The sequence below is a fragment of the Magnolia sinica genome, chromosome 6 (genome assembly GCF_029962835.1).
Source record: "Magnolia sinica isolate HGM2019 chromosome 6, MsV1, whole genome shotgun sequence".
NCBI lineage: Eukaryota > Viridiplantae > Streptophyta > Magnoliopsida > Magnoliales > Magnoliaceae > Magnolia > Magnolia sinica.
In genome coordinates this window covers 24,173,451-24,193,826 of record NC_080578.1, presented here as the reverse complement: position 1 = coordinate 24,193,826, position 20,376 = coordinate 24,173,451, and the positions used below count along the sequence as shown (strand labels likewise).

General features: G+C 39.5%; 1 non-coding gene across 1 annotated transcript; it reads right to left on the bottom strand.

Annotated features, from left to right (window-relative positions):
* Positions 1-19,908: 19,908 nt before the first annotated feature.
* Positions 19,909-20,015, bottom strand: LOC131250283 (small nucleolar RNA R71). The gene has a single exon (XR_009173210.1). It is a non-coding gene; the product is annotated as a small nucleolar RNA R71 (small nucleolar RNA).
* Positions 20,016-20,376: the final 361 nt, after the last annotated feature.

Sequence of the window (20,376 nt, the reverse complement as noted above, 5' to 3'; positions counted from 1 at the left end):
TCGTATTACAATACATCAGGATGTATATGAGCCAATCTCCCGTTTGAATTTTCTATTTTATGAAATTTTCACATGGGTTTTTTGTTTTTTTTTTTTTTTTTTTTTTTGAATACTGCTATTGCCGTCAACTACATGTAATGCTATCAGGAATGTCCAAATTGGGGGGCCATTATAGGGAAGTTTATTACCGAAAAGGACACCAGTAGGATGCCATCTGATTGCCATGGTTGAATTTTGAACGTTGACAAAAACTTCTAAAATCAGCCGACACCATCAGTTGGATGTTTAGGATCTTTGTGATATCTTTCATGCTCTATCCACAATGGGCACCATGATCTTCTCTCGATTCTAATACATTTGTTTACGCCAATCATAACTAGCTCAAACAATTTTAAAAATGCCACGTGTTATAGATAAGGGCGCGGATTGGATAGTGAGAAGGTCAGTAGCCAAATTGCTACTGAAGTAATGTCACCAAGCTTTATAGACCCCACCATGATGCATGTGTTGTATCCATACCGTCCAACCACTTTTGGAGAACGTTTTATGGCATTACAAAGAGAATGAGATGGATCTAAAGTTCAAGTGGATCCCACCATAGAAAATAGCGGGGACAGTGACATCCACCGTTCAAAACTTCTTAGGGGCCACATTAGTTTCGGATGAACCTGATATTTTTGTTTTCACTTCGTATATATCTATGTTGACTTATGAATAGGATGGATCTCAAAAATACATCACTATGGGCCCTATAAATGTTTCAACGGTGGGTGTGACAGCTCCCATGGTTTTCTATGGTGGGTCCACTTGAAATTTAGATCTATTTCATTCTCTCTGTAATGCCGTAAAACGATCTCTACAAATGGTTGGACAGTATGGATACAACTCACACATCATGGTGGGGTCCACATAGCTCGATGACATCACTTCAGTAGCGATTTGGCTACTGACCTTGTCAGTATCCAATCCGTGCCCTATAGATAAAATATATCAAGATGATTTTGACACATGCAAACAAGGGAGCCTTAAATCCTAGAATCCGGTTAAAGCAAGTTTCTTTAAAAGCATTAGATTTTAAAGTTTCACAAAAAAACAATATCTACCCAGGCAACACTCCAACGACAACTCCGGTAAGCTTTCTATCGAAAAGACCGCAGTTATGCAAGGACTCTAGTGAATTTTATAACTTACAACCAAAATAGCAAGAGATGTGCATGATCTCTTGTATACATGACTTAATGTCATAGGCTATGTTTATGTGTAGAATTAAATAAATTTATTCTACCCACTTTTCAAATCTTACTAAGTATAATCTTATGCATGGCCATTGGATGTGAGAAGTCTATAAAAGCAACATTGGATGAAGAGCTTAGGGCTCTTTCCACACATATACATAACCTATCAATCTTTATAGCCCAATGTTTTTTATTCTATTTTTAATTTTTATAACTTTGATATTCTACTTCTATTCAATCACATTGCAACATGTTCAACATTCATAGTTTAGCTTAGATCCACTATTATCCAGTCTAATACTATCACTGTGGTATGTCTTAAGAGTAAATTAAATATTTACGACTTTCGTCGCCGGATCCTATCGATCACCAAATTCTTACTTAGTAGATCATATATACTAGTCATGTCTTGTAGACGACAGATTGTACATCGATTGTTTTGTGCACAAAGGCAGTCATAGTTAAATATTTTTATTTCTTTACTTAATTTTCTTTCGCTAATTGTAATGATTCTTACTCACAAATCATTGAAATTGATGATTCTGTTCAATTTTAGATTTTATTTATCCATCATTTTATTACTGAGAAGCCTAAAAACACTATCATAATTGAAAGAAAAGTCTGACACAAGAAAAAAAAAAAAACTCATTTTGAAGGACTAATACTTCTTCTTTAAATCACTTCACATAAGTATTCAATCGATTTGAGTTGAGTATAATTTTGACACGCCTGACACCATTTTTAATTAATTGCAGATGTTTAACTGAGTTCAAACTGTTCGTAACACGTGTGGCCAGGTACACAGATTAAACAGCAACAACATGCATGCCGCCTGCACGGTAGATACATCACCTCCATTGTTTAAAATGATGGTCAACTACCGCAATAGTCAGCCATTTATCAATTATTAAAGTTATTTTAAAAGCTTGATGGAGCTAAGTACATAAATAAACCATTGAAACCATCTAACTGAGCACGTATCCAACACTAGTTAACAATCAGTGAGCCATTTCTTGAATGACCCACTACCTAAGATCTAACCGCTTGAACGATGGATCTTTTTCAGACATGACCCATGCAGGATGTGAACGATCTTGATTGATAGTCATATACAAGGACATTAGTACTGGCTTATACTTTATACACCGTCTTTCAGTGCAGACTACTTAGTGAAGTAGAGGCAAACATTGAGGTTGCAAAGCTTTTACATAGAGTCGAACACCCATTTTCCACCGTCCATAACTGGAGGTGGGTGGGAATCTCATCACATATTATAAAATGCACTTTAGAAAGCTTGGAATGTGAAATGCTGCTAGATTCTAGCTAAGCATCTTTAAACGGTGAAAGTTAACTTTCGTACGGCTCTTGTTATTATTAGGGTTTGTTGCAGCTACCTTCCCTCAGTTACATGGTATTTATAATTTGGTCCCTTATGCCATGAATTATTTTCGGTAACTCCCCTTCATTTTGGAAGTAAGATGAATTTGTACCAAAGGACAAAAAAATGCCCTTGTTTGAGGAGTCCATTTTTCTTGAATGGGCCGCTGTTATTTATACATGACATCCAACCCATCCAACAAGTGTGCTTCACCGTAAAAATTGGACGCACAAAAAGTTAGGTGAACCCAATCATCAAATGGGCCATAACTGAAAGCAATAGATAAATATCGAAAGACCTTCAAATTTAAATAATGAGCCACCTTATGATCAAATCAACCTGATTTTTTCATGTGAATAATAGTTTTATTTTTATTTTTTAAAAAATCAACATAATTTTTTGGGTGTCCCATTTTCACGAGGGAGTGAATTTGTTAAAAGGGATAGATACCAAGGAATTACAGTGGCCCACACATCTATAACTAGTTGCATATTAAGTAGGGATGAAAACATCAATTGCTCAAAATTACTGGTGCTAATAGACTATGCATGGTTGTGTGGGGAATCCGTAATGAATATTTAAAATAGAGGAGAGGCACATGTAGTAATGCAAAATAGAGGGGTACATGTACAACGTCCTGTAACTGAGGGCATGTACAAGTAACCCAACTTTTTTGAAAACAGTGACTTTTTGCCGCAAAATTCCAGCATATTCATGATTTTACAAGGTCTTAAAAGGGCCTTTGGAGGGGTGAAATGATCAAATCTTAAAATGCTATTTTTTAATTATTTCTTGGGAGAGGAGATGGATTCCAACGGTGTGGGCCCACATGGTGTGGGTATGACATCCGAGCTACCGAAAAGATGCAGACAACATGATGATCAGACCAATAAGATGTAAGTACAATCCCATCGTTAGTGGATGAGGATTGCCTCGTCAGTTGCGTATGAGTAAACTATGTGGAATGTACGGTGATGCATATGTTTTATCCATACCGTTCATCAGATTTACCCGATCATTTTATTAGATGAACTTAAAATTGAAAATTCTCCAAAGCTCAAGTGGACCACACCACAGGAAACAGTACAGATAATGATGTCTATCATTGAAATCTTCCTAGGCCCCACAGTGATGTTTATTTGTCATCCAACCCATTCACAAGATCACACAGACATAGATGATAGGAAAGCACAAATATCAGCTTCATCCAAAGCTTCTGTGGCCCTCAAAAAAATTTCAATGGTAGTCATCAAATTCCCACTATTTCCTGTGGTGCAGTCCACTTGAACCTTAAATATGCCTAAATTTTGGATTCATGCTATAAAATAACCTGCTAAAATGGATGGACGGCATGGATAAGACACATATTATAGTGGGCCCCACAAAGTTTACTTAGTAAACAATGGTTGGTCCCCATCATTAGTTGGGTCACACCATAACCAACAATGCACACTACCTAAAAACATCCAATTTCACATTTTGGCTCACCGAGTGACCGTTTCGGCCTAATTTTTCGTTTGACTGATCACCATGTTAGGGTCCACCTAATGGATGGGTTGGATGATACATCAAGTCAACCCTGCAACCTTCAAATTAAACATTTTTATGAAAAAACATAAATTAGATCATTTCGGTTGTTGCATCCTCCAAAAGGGACTTAGTCATTATTTGGTAAAATAAGAAAATGTGAGGTATATGTGTCAAAAAAACCGAGAAATAAAAGATAATGAGAGAGGATTAGTCTAATTCTAGGTGCCAAATGCACCAAACACGCCAACATGGCACATGTGTGTGATATCTGAGACGTTCATAGCATGGTCCTCTCAGTGAATGCTTCTTAGGCCGAAAATCTGTCTGGTTAATTCATCACGTGGGCCACACATGAACAAAATTGCACGTGTAGGAAAATGAGAATGGTGGGCGGCTGGTTTTAGAATTCCCACATGGGACAAAGTTAGGCTGCTAACAGCAGTCAGAGAGGAGATGATACGTTGGAAGAACCAGACTATATACGGTAGATCCATCTCGATGCTACAGTGGACGTGGCAAGGCGATTTCTCAATAAGCGCCGTCCAGGTGGTCCTACAATGATCCTAGCCATCTGAAGGGTGGATTACAGGTAAATCTTAGGAAGAAAGTCTGTTATCGTAATCACTATGATCATCTGATTAATGCGATTTTCAAAATATGGGCCATCTAAAGTAGGACCCACTAGATGGACGTTCCTGATTGACAGATAACCTTGCCACGTGTACTGTAGAGATGGTCCTACCGGAGCGGATTAGGTGCGGCCTGGCTTCATCCAAGATGGTGCGGTCCTTACCATGGGGCCCACCTTGATGCATTTATTCTATATCTAATCCGTCCATTCGTTTTTCTATATCATTTAAGGGCATGGGCATAAAAATAAATTAGATAAAAATATCAGGTGGACCATTCCATAAGAAACAGTGGATATTGACCATTAAAAACTTCTTGTAAGCCACAAAAGCTTTGGATCAAGACGATTTTTTCCTCCGTTCATCCAGGTGTTTTGTCCTTACCAGGTGGTTGGATGGAAAGTAAACAATACAGTGGCCCGTAGGAAACTTTTAATTTTGGATCGTTCAATCATCACTGTTTATTACATTATGGTCCACCTGAGATTTAGATCTGCTTAATTTATGGCATAGTGTACTAAAATAATCTTTCAAAACGGATGGACGACATGGATGTAAAATAAATACATCAAATGGGCCCCAAGGTAAGGGCCGTACCTAATCCGCTCCCTTACACCCTATCTATCATATGTTCGGTCAGAGAGAGCATTTGAAAAGTCAACATCGGTTTTATTTGTCTTGGTCGAACTTGTGGGTCTCTCACGTTTTCGGAGGCGATCGAATGCGGCTGGAATGCGACAAAACGAGTGATGCTGTTGCGACCTCTTGTAATGGCTGACGTGGATAACCAAAGGTCAACACCTATTGTCGATTGCCACGTGGCGTTAATCACGGTGGTACATGAAAATAAAGGGCCGTGGATTTCCTACTGAAGCCTTTTGCAGAAGTTGGATGCACCCACTGCCATGTTTGGTAGAAATCCAACCAGTCCATCCCTTTTTCGGGCTCATTTTAGGATATGCTACCAAAAATTAAGGTGATCCAAAACTCAGATGGGCAACATGAGAGGTAACAGTAGAGATTTAGTGACCACTGTTGAGATATTTACATGGCCACAAAAGTTTTGTATTGATTCGAGTTTTTAGTGTTTTTACTTCATTCCAATGAAATTGACATTCTAAACAGCTTAGGTGGCATGTAGGCATTCCTTTACCCATTGTTCCATCTACTAATGGCCCATTTGAGTTTTATATCCTCTCCATTTTTTGTTGCATGTCCTAGAATGAGCTTGTAAAATGGATGGATTGATTGGATTTCTCATAAACATCACAGCAGATCCCATCTTGTATCCCATACCGGAACTTCCTAAAAAAGCATATAAATTATATCTCCTTCAAAATGGACACAATACGACAAATCCAAAGACCATATGGACCACACTACATAGTGCAGTAGGGATTCTATGTCTACCATTGAAGCCTTCTCGTGGTCACAAAAGTTTTTGATCCATATGACCTTGTGAACAGATGGGATGGAAAATAAACATTATGGTAAGCTCTATGAATGTTCTAACGGTGGGAATTATTGTCTACACTGTTATTTGTGGTGTGATCCACTAAAACTTTGAATATGACTCCTTTTTGGGTTCATGCTCTAAAATAATCTATCCAAATAGATGAACGGCGTGGATATAATAAATACTTCATTGTAAGGCCATGTAACTTTGATTTTCTTTCAACAGTTGGTAAAAGCTTAGGAGCTGAGGTGCTGGTCTTCACACGCCACGTACACATACGACCAAGATCAATCGTGTGTGGTACACCAACAAATCCGCTACCGTAGAGCGTAAGGCTGTCGATCGGCTGGCCCCATGCCAGCTTGGTCGCAGCAATTCAAAATCCGGCCCAAGTCAACCCCTGTCTCAACCCAGTGACAATAAAAACCATGACATGATAGAGCCATCTTTCCACATTGCAAGGGTGATGTGTTGATATGTCAATTAAGGTGGCCCAATTGGTTAATCTAACCATGGATGATCCATGTTTTGAAAATTCATAGTTAGTAGAGAAGTAGGATGGTTACACTTTTTATTTTATTGTATAATTCATATTAAATATCTCATGTGTTACAATCTTTCTTCTTTTTCAATTAGACAAACAACAACAACAATAACCAAACTAGTCACAACAACATATTCATAAACAAATCTTAGTGGTGACTATTAACTAATTCTATTTTAAGCTATTGATTTGAAATATGTTCATCCAATGGATATTGTCATTATCATTTGATGTGTATCCTTAATTATTTTCCATCTATAACGTGGCCCACAAAATGAAATTAAGGTTATAATTGATGGCTCAACAATGTACTCTACATAGAGACATCCACCTAAAGTAAATGATATGGTAGAGCCTGGAGAACTGGATCATGGTAGAGACATTTCTCCAAGGACACATGGTAGGTGATGGGGTTTTCCTCCTCAGATCAGAGGAGATGAGGTGCGGTTTGGATGCCACAAATAGTGGAATCCCCACGCTGCTTGACCCGTCTTACAGCCTGCTCAACCGGTCGAGTGAACAGTGCTCGACCAGTCCTGGGTCTCTCGACTCAAAGACTAGTGAGCTCTGTGAACAGTGCTTGACCAGTCCCGCAGCTTGCGCGACCAGTCCTGGTTACGCAGATTTTAGTCCAATTTTGTGTAGGATTCGGAATTTTGAGGCGGTTTTCGCAAGGGTGCGAAAGTGAGTTTCCTAAACTATAAATATGAGGTCCCTAGGGTTTTCTAGGGGATTTAAGAGGTAAGGCAAGAGGGTTTCCTAAAGCTTTGCAAGGGTTTGCTAAAGGGTTTAGGGCTATCAAAAGTGTGAGAGAGAGATGGAGAAAGAGAGAGAAAGCTTGTGGAAGGGAGGCTATGCTTGTAGAGGTGATCTACCATATTCAGCACTTCCACGTCCTCGTAATCCATGAGATCTCTTAGTTTTCTTTGTTTCTCTTATTGTTTATCTACTCTTGCGTGAGTGAAGAAGGTTGTAACATTTTACTTCATAGTGGATTGTTGATCTGGACGAGGTTCCGTAGTTTTTACCTTTTTGAAGGTTTTCCACGTAAAAATCTCTTGTGTGGTGTGGTTTGTGCTTTGATTTATTTCATTGCTTTATTATCTCATAATTCTGATTTGTTTTGGGAGGCTAGATCCTAAGGTTTTGTGCAAGGCCTCCAACAAAGTAGTATCAAAGCTAAGTTCATTGAACGGGTAGGATCGGTTTTGAATTATGGAGGGTGGCTTATCAAGGATGATCAGCCTCAATAGTTCTAACTGGACTATATGGAAGGCTAAGATGGAGGCCTTACTTTATTGCAAGGACTTATATTCTCCAATTTTAGGCATATCAGAAAAATCCAAGGATATGTCTGATGATGATTAGAAGAAGATGGATCGAAATGTGGTGGGGTTTATTAGACAATGGTTGGACGATTCCGTATTCCACCATGTGTCTACGGAGACCTCAGCTGCTAGCTTATGACTGAAATTACAAGGGCTGTATGAGAGAAAGACAGCCGGTAATAAGATTTTTCTAATAAAGCGACTTGTGAATCTCAAGTTCAAAGATGGTAGTTCTGTAGCCGAGCACATGAATAAGGTTAGCAATATAGTGAACCAGCTCTCCGCTATTAAGATGGTCCTGGATGATAAATTGCAGGCTTTATTATTGCTTAGTTTGTTGCCTGATAGTTGGGAGACATTGGTGGTGTCTCTAAGTAACTCTGCGCCAGACGGAAAAATATCTATAGAACAGGTAACTAGTTGTCTCTTCAATGAGAAAACAAGGAGGAAGTCTCAGAGGCCTACTCAGCAAGAGACCCTTGTGACACAGGAACGGGGGAGAGGAAATAACATAAAGAGCGGGAATGCCTGAGATAAATCAAGAGGCAAGTCGAGTACAAGAAAGGATGTTGAATACTGGAATTGTGGTAAGAAGGGCCACTATAAGCATGAATGTCGTAAAAATAAGATCCGACAAGAAAGGAAAAGGAAAGGAGAAGGAAGATGAATCAGATTCCACTGTGATCGCTTCAGATGGTGAAGTTATAATTATTCTTTCAGCAGATCACGACATATGTCTTACGGTTACGAGTCAGAACACCGATTGGGTGATTGACTCAGGAGCTTCTTTTCATACAACTCCACGCAGGGACTTCTTCACAATCTACAAGTCAGGTGACTATGGGACCGTGAAGATGAAAAATTCTGGCATATCGAAAATCTTAGGTGTCGGTGATATTTGTGTGAAGATCAATGTGGGCTGCACATTGGTTCTCAGGGATGTGAGGCATATCCCAGATCTTCGCCTCAACTTGATGTCGACGGAAAGGTTGGATGATGATGGCTATGAAAGTCGGTTTGCTGGTAGGCACTAAAAGCTCATCAAGGGTTCATTGATCGCAGCCAAAGGAAAGAAGTGTTGCACCTTTTACAAGGTAAGTGGCAGTGTGTGAAAGGGTGGGTTGAACGTAGCGGAAGATTCAGCTATTGACATCTGGCACAGACGTCTAAGCCATATGAGTGAAAAGGGGTTTCAGCTACTAGCGAGGAAGCGGCTCATTCCAGACGTGACAGGTACACCTCTCAAAACCTATATTAATTGTTTATTAGGAAAATAACATAGAGTTTCATTATTAAAACTGCTTCTCATGTTAATAAAGTGCATGCATTAGATTTGGTTTATTTTGATGTTTGTGGTCTTATTAGGACAAAAACCTTGGGTGAGGTATTATATTTTGTCACTTTTATAGATGATGCATTTATGAGGGTTTGGGTTTATACTTTGAAATCCAAGGACGAGGTCTTTGGTGTTTTAAAATTGTTTCATGCTATGGTCGAGAGAGAGAGAGAGGTAGATTATAAAAGTGCATTCACACTGACAATGGTGGTGAATACATTGACGACTTTTATGAGTATTGTAAGTCCCTAGATATACGACATGAACAAACGGTTCCCAAGACCCCCCAGCTTAATGGTGTGGCTGAGCGAATGAATCATACCATTGTAGAGAGAATCAGATGCATATTATCCAATGTGAAATTGCCCAAGACGTTCTGGGGAGAAGCAATGCACACGACAATGTATTTGATAAACAGAGCTCTATCAGCCCCGTTGAATGGAAAAGTACTTGAGAAGGTGTGGACTGGACAGGATCCATCGTACAGTCATCTCAGGGTGTTAGGATGCAGGGCATCCGTTCACGTATCAAAGGACGAGAGGTCCAAGCTCGATATGAATATCAGGCAGTGTGTGTTCTTGGGGTACGGTGATGAAAAGTTCGGTTATAGATTATGGGATCCGACTGAGAAGAAACTCGTTAGGAGTAGAGATGTGGTTTTCTTTGAAGATCAGTGTATAGAAGACATTGGTAAGCAAGAGAAGAACCAGCCTAGTTTAGGTGAGCTAGAGGACATGGATCCGATTATTCCTCTCGTGGTGCCTAATAACAGGGGAGTACAGCAAGGTGCAGAGGACGAGGGAGTTCCTTCAGAAGATGAACCCGGGGAGTAGCCCCCACTTGATCCACCTGTTGAGTCACAGTGAGAAGGTCATCTAGGGACAGATAGCTATCCAAGAGGTACGCGCTGCATGAGTACATTATGCTGACTGATGAGAGAAAACAAGAAGATTATTCTGAGGCCCTAGTCGACGAGCATAAGGAGTGGTTGAAAGTCATGCAAGAGGAGATGAAATTCTTGCATAAGAACCACACCTATGATATAGTGAAATTGCCTAAAGGCAAGAAATCTTTAAGCAATAAGTGAGTGTTCAGAAAGAAGGTTGAGTAGAAGAATTCACAGACAAGGTTCAAGGCTAAACTTGTGGTGAAAGGGTTTGGTTAGAGGAAATGCATAGACTTCGAGGAGATATTCTCACCAGTGGTGAAGATGACATCTATACGGGTGTTGCTTGGGTTAACGGTTAGCATGGATTTGGAGTAGAGCAGTTAGATGTTAAAACTGTCTTTCTCCATGATGACCTGGAAGAAGAGATCTACATGCACCAACCAGAGGGGTTCGAAGTCAAGGGCAAAGAGCATATGATGTGTAGGCTGAGGAAGAGCTTGTATGGGCTGAAACAAGCTCCACGACAATGGTACAAGAAGTTCGACTCGTTTATGTTGAAGCATGGGTATGACAGAACGGAGTCGGACAATTGTGTGTTCATGCGCAAGTTCTTAGATAGTTATTTCTTAGTTCTACTATTATACGTTGATAACATGCTCGTCATGAGAAAAGACATTAAGAAGATTGACAGGCTGAAACAGGAGTTGGGCAACTCGTTTGCGATGAAAGACTTGGACCCGACTAAACAGATCATAGGACTGGAGATAACCCGTGACAGAAGCAGTAGGAAGCTTTGGCTGTCACAAGAGCGGTATATTGAGAAAGTCCTAGAGAGGTTAAATATGAATGTAGTGAATCCGGTCAGTACTCCACTGGATGGTCACTTAAGAACGACGGGCAATATCCCAAGACGAAGGCAGAGGTAGAAGAGATGCAGAAGATACTCTATACGTCAGCTGTAGAAAGTTTAATGTATGCTATAGTGTGTATACGCTCAGACATAGCATATGCGGTTAGTGTTGTTAGCTGGTATCTTACCAATCCTAACAAAGAACATTGGGCAGCGGTGAAGTGGATACTGCAGTATTTAAGAGGCTCATCCAGGTTGAGCCTATGTTATGGGACGGTAAACCTGTGTTAGAGGGCTACACAGATGCAGATATGACATGCGACATAGACTCCAAGAAGTCTACATTGGGGTTCATATTCACGTTTGCAGGGGGAGCAGTTTCTTGGCAGAGCAAGCTACAAAAGGTCGTAGCATTGTCGACAATAGAGGCCGAGTACATTGCAGTCATAGAGGCATGTAAAGAGATGCTTTGGATGAAGAGGTTCCTATAGGAACTTAGCCTGACGTAGGAGCAACATGTGGTCTATTACGATAATCAAGGTGTTATATACTTGAGCAAGAATCCAAGTCAGCACTCCAAGTCAAAGCACATAGAGATTCGATATCATTGGATTAGAGATAATTTGGAATAGAAGGTATTACAGCTTGAGAAGGTCCACACGGATGATAATAGTCAGACATGATGACCAAGGCTTTGCTCAAGGGCAAGTTTGAGGTTTGTAGAAACTTGGCTAGCTTGAAAAAAGGTGAATTCCTCCCGAGTCGAAAAGGAAGAGATTTAATGGGGTTTTCCTCCTCAGGTCAGAGGAGATGAGGTGCGGTTCGGATGCCACAAATAATGGAATCTTCGCGTTGCTCGACTAGTCCTGCTGCCTACTCTCGACTAGTCGTGGGTCTCTCGACTCAAAGTCCAGGGAGCTCTGTGAACAGTGCTCGACTAGTCGAGGGTCAGCTTGACTAGTCGAGTGAACAGTGCTCGACCAGTCTTGCAGCCTGCACGACCAGTCTTGCAGCCTGCACGACCAGTCCTGGTTACATAGATTTGAGTCCGATTTTGTGCGTGATTCAGAATTTTGAGGCGACTTTTACAAGGGTGCGAAAGAAAGTTTCCTAAACTATAAATAGGAGGTCCCTAGGGTTTTTTAGGGGATTCAAGAGATAAGGCAAGAGGGTTTCCTAAAGCTTTACTAAAGGGTTTAGAGCTATCAAAGGTGTGAAAGAGAGATGGAGAAAGAGAGAGAGGAAGCTTGTGGAAGGAAGGCTATGCTCGTAGAGGTGATCTACCATATTTCAGCACTTTCAAGTCCTCGTAATCGGTGAGATCTCTCAGTTTTCTTTGTTTCTCTTATTGTTTATCCACTCTTGCATGAGTGAATGAGTGAAGAAGGTTGTAATGTTCTACTTCATAGTATATTGTTGATCTGGATCAGGTCTCATGGTTTTTACCTCTTTGAGGGTTTTCCACGTAAAAATCTCTTATGTTCTGTAGTTTGTGCTTTGATTTATTTCATTACTTTATTATCTCATAATTCTGGTTTGTTTTGGGAGGCTAGATTCTAAGGTTTTGTGCAAGGCCCCCAACATTAGGGAGATTATCAAAGAGCATAGTCTATTTATTAAGCTCTTATGTTTTAAAAATTACACTAATTAGACATTTCTGTCCATTACATTTCTCCAATTTCCCATGATAAGTATTAGCCATTAAAAGCCGTTTAGCATCTTATATTCGAGTGTATTTGAGAGGATTTTTAAGGAAATTTTGTCTCAAATCTATCGTTTGACATCGTGTATTTGGAGGTAAATGGAAATAAATCTAAATTTTCTTAAAAACTAGAAGAAAAAATGGTATTTAAAAACAAATATGAGAAATGATATTTCCTTTCTGATGATTTCTTGAAAATTAAGTTTTTCAAGAAATGTTATTTCCTTTCCCATACTTCCCTGGAATCCAAACAAGCCCTTAAATCAAATCATTCAAATTTCCAATCTTAGGGTGATATCCTTTGTCAAAGGTAGACTAGCCAATCATATTTTGGATGAATGATTCCCAACGAATATACAGAATCCCATGCATCAGCTTCATTTTTTTAGCAGCATATCTTTACAACCCTAATACAATAGTTTTAAATTTTGAGAATTATCTTAACCTCTTAATTATCATGTGAATGTGACATCCAACCATTTTAATGGGTTTTTCTGATGATGACGAACAACTTGCATAAAAATTAGCCACATCCACTCCTTGCATGGACCACACTTGTATTTTGTTATTTATGAATGGTTGCAAATTGTTTTCTGTGGTCTGATCCACTTGATGAATGGATAGAGCTGATTTTTGCACAAAACAACCCTCATGGTCAGCCCGACCTACTAAAAGGGTTGGATGTCTCCTATAAATGATCAAAAGGTAAGGTAGGCGTGTGTTGGTTGACATTATGGGAACTTCCCTGAGCTCTGTAGGCCCACCGAGATGTGCATTGGATACCCACACCAAAAATGGGGTGGTTCCCTTTACATCAAAAAAATCAGCTGTATCTTAAACTCAGGTGAGTTACACAATATGAAATCATGTAAAATCGTACCTAAGGCGTCAAAAAGCAATTGATGGTGGCTACATGAATTTTGGAATGTTCTGAAATTTGGCATGGCCATTCATCAATGAATGAGTTAGATGTCTAAATTACCATATTACAGTCAGTCCTATAAATAATTAGAAAGGTTTCAATGGGTGGGCATCCACTCTCAAATGTTGTCTATAGTGTGGCCCATTTAAGTCATGGATTAGCTTGACTTTTAAGCCCATGGCCCACCTAGAAGGGAATATCTAATTAATGGTGTGGTCATCCTCTCGTTTATGCTTCATCCATGGCAAAAGCCAACAAACCAATGGTCTGGATTAACCAGCTGAGGACTCAATTGTCAGAATTGAAAACGCGTCTATGATGTAAAGGTAAGGCGTGTATCATATAATTCAAGATGTGGCCCCGTTATTGGTGGCTTATGTTTCAAAAAGCACACTTGCTCCAGGCCCAGGAAGGAATCATCTAGAACACCTGCTTTACCCGTAAACCACCCAGCTGTGTGGCCCCCCATGTTGAGTATGTAAAAATCAACTCCGTCCATTGGGCGAGAGACCTTATTTAAACCGTAAATACAAAAATCTTCACTGCTAAAACCTCAAGAGGGCTACACCAGTGGAAACAATGTAAAATTCTCCTAAAATCTCTAAGTTTACACGGTGTGATCTGCCTGACTTTAGGATCACGATAAATTTTGTGTCTCCACTTCATCATACTGAGTTAAACCTGATTAAAAGGTTTAATAAAAGAAACACACCTCAGAGGCTCCACATACAAACCATTGGTTAGCATACCATCCCCATGTCCTTCGTGGTGTGGCCCATATGACTGATGGGTGTATATGAATTTTCATCTCAAGCCCTCGAATCGAGGATGGAATTTAATGGATGGAGTGGATTTTACATATTCAACATGGTGGTCCCAAGAGGAACTAGAGCGTTTTACACGCTGCTGTAGAGGATTCCGGTCGTCGAGCCATGCCTTTCTGCATATTAAGCGCGTCCTCTGGAGGCGCTTTTCGACACTAACCACTAAAGTATCGGTCATTTGAATGTCGAATCTGGACCGTTTACTTAGTTTTGATTTTCACATTTTACCATCCACCATTTGACCCGTTAGGTTCTAATCTAGACCGTTTACTTGTTTTGATTTTCACATTTTACGATCCACCATTTGACCAGTTAGGCTCTACTATGATTTTATGTAGATACCAGGGCACCAAAAATGGATGGACAGGAATCTTCCATTGCATGCAAGGTGTGCAACGACCAATCTCTGTTGTCCACCGTGTTGTGCGTGACATCCACTCCAGCCATCATGTTTGGCTTTCTAAGTTAGGTGGGCCACCACACAGTGAACAAAGTGATGGGACCCACAATGCATTGCCTGTGGGGCCCAAATTATTGTCCATATGCCATCCAAACCGTTCATTAGGTGCATCTCTCCATGATGAATGGACATACCAAAAATTAGGCTGATCCAACACTCATGTGTCAATACCATGTGAATTTGTTGGTTTTGGAATTGATTTTACAATTTTTCATATGGTGTGGCCCACTTGGGTGATTTTTGAGATTTCCAATGAAAATCAAATGGTAGACCTGGTGTATTAAGGATGACGAGCTGAATGACTTTGATTTTAGTATTTTACCTTTTTCATTGATTCCATTGTACAATGCAACGGTCGAAATCCTTCTTCCAATGGAGCCATTTATAGTGAATTTTCTTTATTCCCAGACATACCAAATCGATATCCAAATTGGACGGCAGAGATCTACTGCATGAACTCATGTATCGCACACCATCTTGGACATTTGAGTGTCCCTATAATATTCTTTTAGGGCTAAAGGGCACTGCCACAGGGAGTGCCAAGTGGCAAGACGCGATGGGTGGTCTCATGAGATTGGTACAATACCAACCAGTTGCGATGCTTAGCTGAGTGTGGGGCCTATGATTCATGAGAGGTAGTGAATCAATTCGTTTATATTATTAGGCATATATAAATGCATAAAAACACATTCTTCTTGTTTTTCTCTGCTCACCGCATGTCAAGGGCACTTTCTTTCCCACCACCAAACAACCAAGGAGCGCTAAAACACGCTCAATACCTAAGTCAACCAAATAAATAAATAGGATTCGAGAGAATTCAAAGATCAACTGGCATTTTGTCAAAGCTACTCGATTGGGATTAGAATCTAAAGAAAAATAATAATAATTCCACTAACCATGTACATAATTTAAGAAGGTTATGATATTATAGCAGGATTAGCAGTAATTTTCTTCACTTAGGTATTACTACATCAAAATCACAAATTTCGAATGACTGTCTCTGGTTTAGGAATGATTTTAGGCGGTTTAAAATTTGAAATGGTTTTAGTTTCAAATATATTTAAAAAAAATCCTCATGATCAAAAGTCCTAATTCAAGCCATCACGGCTCCTATTATTCTCTGCCATCCTCCCTAGAAAACCCTTCTTAACTTTGTAAATATTGTTTAAAAAATCCTTTAAATCTTTCTTCATGGCTATATCTTTCTAGGATTAAGGTTTCAGACAATCTGATTTTTCTCTTTCTTGTGTAGGATTTTGATGGTTTAGCTGGTTGATTCTGGCAAAGCTCAAGCCATATTCCAAATCATTGTACCCAAGCAAGCTGCAGGTGAAGTTGGAGATCGAGGATCCATTGGATGATGAGCACGACCCGCTAAATAAATGGTCGAAGATCTCCATGCCTTTTGACCAAGTCAAATATTACATCACTCATGTCTTGTAGACTGCACACTGATGAGGGTCAAATATTGCATATCAGATCCTAGTTATTGCCTGGATTTATGAACATGGTACTGTTTAACGGCCCGATTTAATCGTGTTTGTGATGCAAGGTGTATTTACGAGCTTGGATTAAAAAAAGATGCTAAAAGTATAGATTTAACGCTCTGGCATCACCGAGGCATTGGACGGGACTCCATGAGACCAGGATTAAGGGCTTACATGACAGAGATCTGAGGAAATCAAGCCACTCACGTTAAACGGGCCCGAAAATAGTCCAGAATGCAAGATCACAGGGTTTCCACCATCAGTTCAGCTTAAAAATTTATATGTGACCTGAGGATCATAAATGAACCATACATGTCGAATTTCAGCCATTGGATCCCTGTGAAAGTACCCTAACGGGTAGATCAGCCCATAAACCATTGATTTTGGGCCCACCTGCTATCTGGATATGCCTCAAAATTTATCTTGACAAGTTTAAATGATATGAGAAAAAGGATGGATGGATCAGATTTCTCATGAGCATCGCGATGGACCTCACCTGGAGTTGGGTGCGCACATAGTGCACGTGCATCTGCTGTGTATCGCAATAATCAAAGACGGTCAAACCGTCTTTGACCAAAGAAGTTTCCTTTTTCACTACGGCCAACGAATTTTGAAACAGGGACTTGCGGTCCTCTGTTGTGGGCCACCATAACAATTCTAGAGTCTAATCCAGACCATCCATTAGACCATCATGGCCATATTACCATCTCCTAGGTGGCGGTATTTCAAATGACAGCAGATATCGGTTTTTAACCGTCCAAACGCAAGACAGACGGCAAAGAAGAAAACCACGTGGGCCACACAGAAATCAATCCAATCTCACCATTACCATATTTTTTTTCGTCATGAATCTAATGGACGGTGTGGATTTTCAAAACAAAAGCGAAGTGGGCCCCACCGAGCGTTGCAGGGCCGAAATCTTCTGTTTCACACGTCCGGATGCTGTCTGCTTTTCATGCGAGTTGAATGATCATGAAAGTGATCAGACGGTCGATCTGGACCGTTAAAATCACTCCCAAGGTGAGGCCGTCTAGGGATAAGAAGCCTGAACGGCTTAGATCTTGCACTTGGAGCGTCCTTTCGCCGAAAGAACAAGCCAAATGCAATTCGGCTGCGTTTCTCTTCACTGTGAAATACTGCTTGCTGCGTAACTTGCACACCCATTCTCCTCACACCGACGTAACTCCACCGCTTCCCTGCCTATAAGAAAGAAGAGAGAGAGAACGTGAGCATGATCTTTTGGATTCAAGAATTGGGACGTGAAGCAAGAAGAGAGACAGGGCAGAGACGGGTTCTAATTTCCCTTCTTCTTCTTTAGTCTTTTCTTTTATGAATTTTTTCAGAGATTATAGCCTCATCATGTCTGGCTAAACCTCTTAGCTAGGGCTAAGAGGTGAAGCTTGTAGCGTGATGGGAGACTTGTTGCTTGTGCCTTTTGTTTAGACTGAAGTGATGTTGATTTTGGTTTAATTAAAGGAATGTTTTTAATTTTTTTATAGGCTGTTGTGACTAAAATTACAATGGGTCTGCGATAGCTTTGAGCATGTTCCTTTCCTTTTTATGTTTATGATGTCAGGAAGCTCTGTTGTTTACCATCGTCTCCTGGGCATGATCGGATGACGGTACCCTTCCTAACCTTCATACATTCTTGATTGGTTGGTAATTAGTTTAATCTTATTGTTTGCTTTGTCTCATGGACATAGTTTTATGATGGAATCCATTCTAATTCATATACCTTTCATCTCTTGAAAACTATATCAAAGGAAGTTCAGTTTGATGGTTACACCGTTTAATTGGATGAAGATAGGACTCTAAGTCCAGTTGAATACTTGCAACAGACATAAGATCTCCCTGATTTCTACAAGTGGATCCTCTGAATCCCTAGTTTCCTTTCCCTGAATTCCTTAAGTTTTAGATAATTATTTCACCATTATTCCTCAAATTATAATCAATTTAGATTTCATCTTAGTCTAGTTCTAATTCTACTTAGTTTCAGAGAACATATAGGTATTAGTACCTTGGGATTCGACCTCGGTCTCACCAAGTTTATTACTATATCACAACCCTATACTTAGGGAGTGAACAAGTTTTTGGCGCCGTTGCCGGGGATTGACGGTTACGTTTTTCTAAGATTAACTAGTTTTAGGATTAGTTTAAGATTAAGATTTTCTAATTTTATGTTAGAAAGTTTTTCCCTTTTTAGAAACTAACCCAACTTTCCTGTTTTGTAGGATTTTGAGATAGGTTTCTAAATTGGTAATTTCTTTATTAATTTCTTCCTTGTTATTTCTAGATTAGGATTTGTATTTTTTTATAGCAAGTTTCTAATTCTAACTCTTTTAGAATCTAACTTTGTTTCCTAATTTATTTTTAGAAATTTTCTACTTGTAGACTTTTTGTTTAGAAACTAACTTTCATATTTTGTGGGCTTTTAAGATAGAAATTTCTAATTCGTTAAGCTCTTTCTCTACTTTCTATTTTTCAGATCTCTTTTAGTAGCTTACTTTCTTGTTTAGGACTTTCCTAATTTATTTTAGAAATTTTCACTTTCTTTTAGGAATTTCTTCTTTTAGAAACTAGTTTACTTCTATCTTTCTTTTTAAGGATTTTCTAATTTTAGACATTCTATTTAGAAACTGACTTATTTTGTTTTCTTTTGCTGGTTTTTAACTTAGGGACTCCAATTTGGTAACTTCTTTCTAACCCTCTCTTTCTTTCTAGATTTTCTTTTCCTTTCTTAGGATTAGGTTTCGAATTTGATTGAGGGCTGCGAGTGTTTCATGCCCAAGTGGGCCCGTGACAACACTCGACATCTCTTGACTGAAGGAGGATTGGTTGAGGGGTTAACTATCCATTGCAGGACTAGACACCACTCGAAATTCCCTGAGTTAATTGAAGTGATGGTTGAAAACCAACCTCTTCTACCCCAACCTAGGGTGGAGGACATTCAGGATGAGAATGAGGTGCATCAAGCACCCCTGCCTCGTACTTTACGAGATTATTTATAACCAGCGGGGGTGAGTACGCCCTCATGCATGATTTTTCCTGAAAATACAGGGCATATAGACATCAAGCCAGGGGTTATCCAACTCCTCGCTAAGTTCCATGGGCTTGAATCTGAAGAACCATATCTACATTTGAAAGAGTTTGATGAGATCATAGCTACTTTATATTTTCAAAATGTGTCTGAGGACACATTAAGGCTGAAAATTTTTTCTTTTTCCTTGAAGGAGAAGGCTAAAACGTGGTTACATTCACTGCGTCCTAGATCCATTGACACGTGGAATGATATGCAAAGGGAATTTATAAAGAAATTTTTTCTACATCATAAAACGATTATCCTTAGAAAAGCAATCATGAACTTCACCCAAAAGGAGGATGAAACATTTTACCAATGTTGGGAAAGGTTCAAGGATTTGGTCAGTTCATGCCCACAACACGGCTTTGAAACGTGGCGCATTATAAATTTTTTCTACGATGGACTGACATCTTCCATGCGCCAAATGGTCGAGACAATGTGTAATGGAGAATTCATTAATAAAAATGTCGACGAGGTATGGGATTACCTCGATAGTCTTGCTGAAAAAACACAATCATAAGACTATTACCTAAAATCGAACACCACATCTAGGCCGACTCAATCTAAGGAGAAAGGTGGATTGTATCTCTTGAAAGAAGAGGATGATCTCAAGTATAAAGTGACTACGCTCATAAGAAAATTTGAGGCCATGGAAGGAAAGAAGGATAAGGTTAATGAAAGTGTTTGCGACATCTGTGATTGCAACATTCACACAACTGAAAATTGT